Genomic DNA, 8,120 nt, shown 5'->3' on the forward strand with positions numbered 1-8,120 from the left:
AATAATCAAAAGCAAAAAAAGGATAGTTAACACAAAACAATGAACAAACCCAAAGAAAACCAAGCCGCTTAATAAATCATTCAACAAAAAAAGGAAACGTGCAAACTAAAAGAAATTAACAAATCGAAATCCTAACCAAGCAAAGAGAAAGAAATAATGTCTAAACAGAATATACTGCCATATATCTGAAGAAAGAAATCAAAGCAAGCTAAACACTAAATACCAAGACAGGAAACAAAAGTAAATTAACCACTAAATACAAAGAAATTCAGAGGTTCTCTCGGGTTCGTGCACCAAACAAAAAGGGAAGCTGGCTAACACATGACGTCAGTGTGAACTTGAGTGACTTGGACAATTAAATCACTCGGTGGCTCCCTCCGAGCCACGGGTGGCAGGGATTAACTCTGGAGTGGCGGGAGGCAAATACGGCCCACAAAACAGCAGTGAACAAGACAGCAGTGGAGTGTGTTAGAGTTGCCACTTCTTGCAATTCCTCCGGTTGCCACTAACCAACAGCGGAGGGGGCGAGCAGCGAGCCCAGCGAGAGCGGCCCCAACAGGACAGCCAGACAGCACAAACGGTCCCAGCTCCCCACAGCTGGCGGGCAGACCATGCATTAAACACAAAAGCAGCATCATGCCCGGCCCACATGAAACGCAAATGTCAACAGCGGACTTACGGTTCCCTGAGAGGTGGAAGAGATCCGGGAACAGCCACGCCGGCAAAACACGCACAACACACAGCGCTGCACCACACAGCGCTGCACCACATGCACCGACGCCAGCTTGAGGGACACGAGGCAAACTGAACGCCGCAGCCACTAACCGATAAAATCGTGTGGGTCACTCCGCCTGGCAATCAGTGCGGAGGATCCTCACCTGCGGCAGGGGAGGGGGAGCACAGGAGCGCATCCTGCTACACTCGCTTACAAACTCAGCCCTCATCAGAAGCAGCAGGAGCTCTTCTAGTCTTCAGAAAGTGTTTGGTTTTGATGGCTGAAATTTTGAGATGCTGTGTCATCACATTTCTGAAGCAGGCAAGGATTGATCTGGAGCAAGTCCACTATCTGGAGCAAGTCCACTAACTAGAGCAAGTCCATTATCTGGAGCAAGTCCACTAACTAGAGCAAGTCCACTATCTGGAGCAAGTCCACTATCTGGAACAAATCCACTATCTGGAGCAGGGCCACTGCCATCCGCCATCCACTACCATTCATTGTGCTATGCTAACTAGCGGTCAGCCGGCGTCTCAGTCTGTGCTCCCTCATGCAAACACAGAGGAGGACATCTGTTCTCTTGTCATTACCCTTTGCAGAGTAATTGGAATTAAAATGGTTTGCTATGTTTTTGATGCTGTTTGTTACACTTTCGTCTTCAGGTGAATAACGATGGAGGGCTGCAATGTGGATGAAGGAGGCAGCTATTAGCTCACACAGCAGAGCCAAATCACAAAGTACATCCAGGAATTGTTCTTTTTTACTTTTAGAGTGTTTCAAGGGAGGGAGTTCTCACTCCATCTCTCAAGAAATATTACATCGACCATTGAAAAATTGAGGCATATGATAATATCTTTTAATATGTAGCCCTGAGTACCTTCAGCAGGTCTTTGTGTCAGACTCCACACAGCCTCAGTGACCTCCACCAATAAAGTAGTGCTCGCCAATAGATGACGGAGATGAAACAGCAGCATCAAAAGGAGGTAACACTTGCTGCTCTTCATAAAAGACATTACTGCTTTGAGCTGAAGGCGAACTGACGAGCCAACCAGGTCAGAACTTGTGAAGAGCAGCTGCCACTGGGACTACGATGGGAACGACCAATGCTCCAAGCGTATGAAAGCGTCAAATTAAACAAGTATACCATCTTTAATCTGGTTTTGAAAGATAATTTAGTTTTATCAGAAATGCTGGTGCTGGCTGGCAGCTTGAAAGACATAATAAGAGAGTGTTTTCAACCCGAGCGTGCATGTTAAGGTGGCTGTGGGTGTTTGCTCAGGTTGAAGGTGCCCGAGTGGGTGCTGAAGCTGCCCTGCCATTGTGAATTGGGCCGATTTTACATGAACACATTTGTGGAGGAAATACAGCCTCCGCAGTGCGTAGCGGCTGCTCTACAAACCTGTCAGTGTCTTTACACACCAGCTAAATTTGGTGTGAAATATCACATGACTGGCCATGCAGCCTCATGAAAGGAAGATTATTTCCATTTTTCTGGCTAATCACTGATGCGTACATGTATACTCCAACATCTCAATTTTGACATAATTGTCAACTCTCATAATACATCGCATTTGAAGCATGATGTGTGGGTCATAACAGGATTTTCCTTTCCAACTGTCATTCATTCTGCGCACAGTGTTTTGACAGATTTGTGTAATTTTTGAATCTCGCTGTTTCTCATTATCCTTATTTTGCTTTCTACAGACGTTTGTCGAATTAAATGGGGCAAATTATTCTGGGTTTAGGGTCAGCAGGAGTTTAGATAAGAATGTGCTTTGGTTCTTTACATTGGAAAGATATATTTAGCACACTATCTTCTGATGTTTTCTTGATGCAAAGAATATTGATAATGATTTGGACTGTCATCCCTATTTCAAATTGGATTAATATAATATTCCGGCTGGTGCTGAGGAATATAAGACCGATAATGGCCTGTTTCTGGAGACACAGTGGCTACTTTGAAACTCCTATGGATGAGAAATTGAATTACAAAGTGCACGCTTGTTAAAGGCTTTTTGCATGCACACAGACACGTTAGAACAGAAGAACGTTTCTGCATGTTTCAGGTCAGGAGGCCAAACTAGAGCAAGGACACACACCAGTGGCCACAGCATCCTGGGACTGACTTGCATCAACATGATGGCGACATATTTGCACAGTGCACTATGTTGTTGTCACGTAGCAACCACAATGTTACAGAAACACTTCTGGTCACACAACCGTGTAACATCATATGACAGAAGCATGTAGGTTAATTACACACGTGTTTTACAAGAAGGAACATACAGTATGATTCATACTGTATGAATAAGTCCCACATTGATCCGGGCTCACAATTTCATCATGTCTCGTTCATTGACTCCCTCTGGTACGTGTCAGATCCTCAAGTACTTGTGTCGATGTCATTACTCGGCACTTCTATTTCTTTGCACATTGTTACGATGCGATACAACATGTTAACTCTTACTGCAAAAACATTAACAGATTGAGAGATCAAGACTTTTGTAAAGTCTTCAGTGAACTCAGAGATTCCTGCAAGCACTCACAGTCCAGTCTCATGACAACAAATGTTACGCTGCTGATTTGTACTTTGGCCCAAGTCTCCTCCTACACAGTCGGCTGCTGTGTCCGATATGTGGGTCTGTGGTCAGCAAGGTCACAACAAGCACATTTCCTCAATCTGCATTTAGTTCTGATGCACGTATCCCATATAAATGTTCATGTTTATATAGTGTTATTGTTCCAGCACTATGAACCCCTCCCTCTCAGGATGATTACAGTCCTGCATATGTAGTAAATGTTGAGAGATTGTGTAGATTTGCTGACGCCACATGAGAACGGTCAGCATGGCCTGTCCAGAGGCTGGCATCTTGATTCACGTCCAGAGGCACACAGAAATGAGCCTGCAAATCAGCATGAAAGTAAATAACGTAGTGTACGGGAGATGAGCATTAAACATCTTTAATAAAGTGTGTGTGCGTGTGCGTGTGAGTGGGCGAATGTTACACTACCTGAAAGACATAAACATATTTTCTCTGGGAGGCAGCATTCTTTCTTTTATTTTTTATCGTGTATTCAGATTGTGTAAATAGCTATTTTGGATAAATAAAAAATGTCATTCCATCTATTAAAAAATTAATGAAGTTATAGAGTCGGAGACTAACACTGTCAATGCTGTAAAAAGAAAAAAAGAAGACAACTGCTTGGTGAAAAGGTGTCAAAATTTAAAGAGCAGTTGTGTGTGTATTTCTGCTGGGGTGACAGAATGGGGGCAGATGGCAGATTGCCAGGTCTCTTGATGGCACACACAAACACACACGCACGCACCTACACACTCTTATGCACGCACACACTCAGGAAGATAAACACGGAGAAACTGAAAACACTGGCAGCGTGACACATTTGGATTTCTTCTTTTGCAAAGTTCATGTAAAAACACCAACAATTAACAGCGAGATTGAACACGTGTCGTAAAGTCTTGGGTACAGGAAGGATCGGAATGCGGGGGACAAACGAGGAAGCGGAATAACAAAATGTGTTCAGGCCGTGAAATGAGAACAAACATTTGGGTTGGAAGGTGGTCACATGAGAGGGATATCCCGAAAAAATAACCTAACCTATTTTGCGTGACTCCTTATTTAGATTTAGCATTGATTTATTGCTGCCCTGCACTCTGCGTCCTCGGCGTGCCGCGCTGACAGACTGAAAGTGTGACCTGGAGCAGTTCTGCTGCGCTGGAGGAACAAGAAGCTTTAAATGTGCCTACCTGTCAAGGTGTGTGATTATTGTACAACTAGACAGAGTGAAACACAACTTCCCATCAGCCTCCTGTTTGATTCCAGGAAATGCTGCATAATTGATACTGGTATTTTGACGAGATATTAACTCCAGGTGGAGTTGGTGATATTGGACTCAACAGACTAACACACCCCTCACTCTAGTGCTTCCACCGAAGCGCTTCTCCCCTAGACATGCACACATGTATTACCATGGCAACAACACTGATAACCGAAATAATATTATGATGGAAGGCGTAGCAACGATAACATTGTTAACATCTTGAGCAGACACAGGAAGTAAGGTTTATTTAACTGACCACTGTCGATGATTCCCATGACGGGAGCATGACCAGTTTTACTCTGCGCTCCTGTGATAAAAGTTGGCCAGTTACCATCAACTAGAGACCATTTTTGGATGAGAAAAAGAGAACAAAAGTATTTGGACGGTTTTAGAATGAATGCTCTTGATCAGAAGAACCTTCCTGTTGGCAGCCATCCATCCTTCCATACAACAATAATCAACTACGCCGTGCAGTGGGACAGCCAAACCAGCACAACTGTAACTGCATTAGCTGCGCCCTGATGCCTTCACACACATGCATGGTGCTCAATGTTTTTGCTCGCTTTAGCTTTTGGCATGGAAATAGACACTCACAGTCCAACATAGATGTTTCCCTCCAGCTGAGTCCTCATCCCATTCCTCTCCTTACATCCTCCTCTTTTTCTCTCCCTCTCATCGTCATTCGTGCATTCTCCACCTCTCGACCATCATTTTCTGCTCATGTCCATCAACAACACACGATGAGTCTCATTCATGTTATAATTGGCCTTCTATCTGCAGTGCTGACATCATGCGTGCAGTCACGCAGCGGCCATGCTGAAGATAAATGCTGTTTATTATCATACACTGGAGTGCCACCCCTCCCTCGTTCACCCGCTCGTTTATTCACATCTGCACTTCTCTTAGCTTCCTTTTCTCATTAACATTCAAAGGGAACTAACCATTATTTCCATATCTGCTCCTGTTTGTATTGTGCTGTATATATCACACTGCAGGGCTCTGCATTCTATCTGACACTGATGACATACTATGCTGTGTTTTAAAGCAGACCTCTTAACATTGGCTTGTTTTGTTTTTTTTTTAATTTTCTTTTCATCATGAATGCACCTTGTTCATGGTTAATGGTAAATGGACTCAGTTTTATAGAGCGCTTTTCTACCTTAGCGGTACTCAAAGCGCTTTACAGTGTCCTCTCATTCACCCACACACTCACACACTGATGGTGAAGGCTGCCATGCAAGGCGCCAACCTACTCATCAGGAGCAATTATGGGTTCAGCTTCTTCAAGGACACTTTGACATGGTCACCGGGGTCGGGGATCGAACCATCGACCCTCTGGTTGCTAGACGGCCACTCTACCCCTGAGCCATGCCGCCCATACAGCATGGAGCATATTTGTTGTGTTTGCATTCTAGTGGATAAACGGTGGGAAGTAAATTATTGTAAATATTGTTTGAAGAGGTACAATGAAAAAGTAAAACACATTGTGAGACAAGTGACTCACTCGCTCATACATAATATATATATATATATATATATATATATATATATATATATATATAAAAAACAACGTTTCATTCATTAAGTCAAGGTTTGTGGCTTTGTGTGCACACAAAGCCACAAACCTTGACTTAATGAATGAAACTTTATGTCGAGCATTTAAGATAAGATAACAACACAAAACACAAACAACAATAATCCCCATAAAATAGTCAATAACAATAACCTTGACAGGAGTAAAGGTCTGGTTTACCTGCCGGTGACATATTTGAGGATGTTGTTTGCTGTTTTTGCTCGCTGTTTTCTGCCATAACCTCGCCAGATCTTAGCGTTTTCACATCACACAAGCTTCAGTAGTTGATATCACAAATCTGGAGGCTGATTCTGAAAGAGCACACACACACACACACACACACACACACACACACACACACACACACACACACACACACACAGAGTCAGAGCCAGCTCCTGTAATAGACAGGGTGTGATTGCCAGCAGCTAAAATGTCATCCTGAACAACTTCATTACAACTCAGGCTGCCATGACTTGTTTTTACTTCGGATCATCACTCACTCTCTGTTGTCATTCCAGGTCCTGTCCCACACTGCAGCTGCTCATTAATATTATCCCCCTCACCTGTGTGCTTCCAGGCCCCGCCCATCCACTCACCTGCATCTCTCAATAGTCACCTTCAGAGTTAAAACATTCCCCTTCCCGTCCCATGGCTAGTCATTAAGATGTTCACAAAAAAAGACTAAACTTTCCTCCTCTCTCACATTTTGCAAGTTCACGTCTAAAATGCTGACAAATCGTTTCCTCACCTTCGCCAGGGAGATCCCTGTAGCAGACAGGTGTGCCATCGCAGCATGCTGATGAAACTCTGGCTGCAGACCGTCAATGAGTGGCAGGAATCCACGCCAAAGCTGAAGTAGGTGTGGCAGTTGCAGTCATCCATCCATCCATTTTCTACCTCTTATTCTGTTAAGGGTGGAGCCTATCCCAACAGCCTTCAGGCGAGAGGCGGGGTTCACCCTGGACAGGTCACCAGTCCATCGCAGGGCCAACACATAGAGACACACAACCATTGGCTCTCCCAGCCACGCCTACGGTCAATTTAGAGTCTGGATTAACCTGGTCCCTCTTGATGTCTTTGGACTGTGGAGGAAGCTGGAGTACCAGAGAGAACCCAGCAGGAACAGGGAGAACATGGAGACTCACACAGAAAGACCCTGTGCTGCAGCCGGGGCTCCACCCTCAACCTTCTTGATGGGGGCCACAGTGAGGACCACTGCACCACCGGGCTGCTTGGTTGCAGTAACTGTCATGTTTAATGTTGTTATCAACAGCACTTCAACTGCACTGATGAGTTCTCAGTGACAAATAGAATCTATTAATTGTTTTCTTATCAGAAATGGAACAAATCTGATGTCTATTCATACTTCCACTTACCTCATACATCACTCAGCTATCACACACTCGTTTTTTTTATCCCTCCTTCAGTCGTCAGACCCTCAGTCTCCTTATTTTATCATAACTTTTTCTTATCTCTCATTTCCTCTTCATCAATTCTCGCTTCTCTGCTTTTATCATAACATCCTTCCTCTGCCTCCCCATCAATCTCTTATTTCTCTCATACTGATACTGTCTCTCCCTCTCTTTCTCTCTTTGCCATTTACCAGACCTTTTTTTTTTTAACCATCAAACCTTTGAAATATAGATCTGAATTCATTACCTACCTGTTCTTCTCTTTCTTCTTATTAACTTTTTTGTTAAAAACACCCTGTACCCGTCTAACTCTGCTCCTCACTTGCTGGCTCTCATCCTGCCTCATCCATCTGCTGCTCTTGACCTCCTGAGCAATCCATCAGCCATACTTGTCTTCATAATTTTCCTGCATTGTTGTTCTATCTAGACAAAGAAGGCCACATGACCTCCTCTTCTTCATTCGCCTGTCTCTCCATCACACATTATCTCCTCAGTAGCAGTCCCCATGGATAAGCGGAACTGCAAATCCAGGACATCCTTGAGAAGAAGTGATACCTTTCAGATGACAAGCGAGGGA

General features: G+C 44.0%; 1 long non-coding RNA gene across 1 annotated transcript; it reads right to left on the minus strand.

Annotated features, from left to right (window-relative positions):
* Positions 1 to 5,671: 5,671 nt before the first annotated feature.
* On the minus strand, positions 5,672 to 6,722 carry LOC147250649 (uncharacterized). The gene is made up of 3 exons (XR_015119134.1): positions 6,632 to 6,722; positions 6,309 to 6,439; positions 5,672 to 5,966 (listed from the first exon to the last, which is right to left on the minus strand). It is a non-coding gene; the product is annotated as an uncharacterized LOC147250649 (long non-coding RNA).
* Between the last annotated feature and the right edge of the window lie 1,398 nt (positions 6,723 to 8,120).

The sequence above is a fragment of the Aulostomus chinensis genome, chromosome 13 (assembly GCF_037954235.1).
Source record: "Aulostomus chinensis isolate RoL2024-O1b breed Wild chromosome 13, RoL_Achi_v1.0, whole genome shotgun sequence".
NCBI lineage: Eukaryota > Metazoa > Chordata > Actinopteri > Syngnathiformes > Aulostomidae > Aulostomus > Aulostomus chinensis.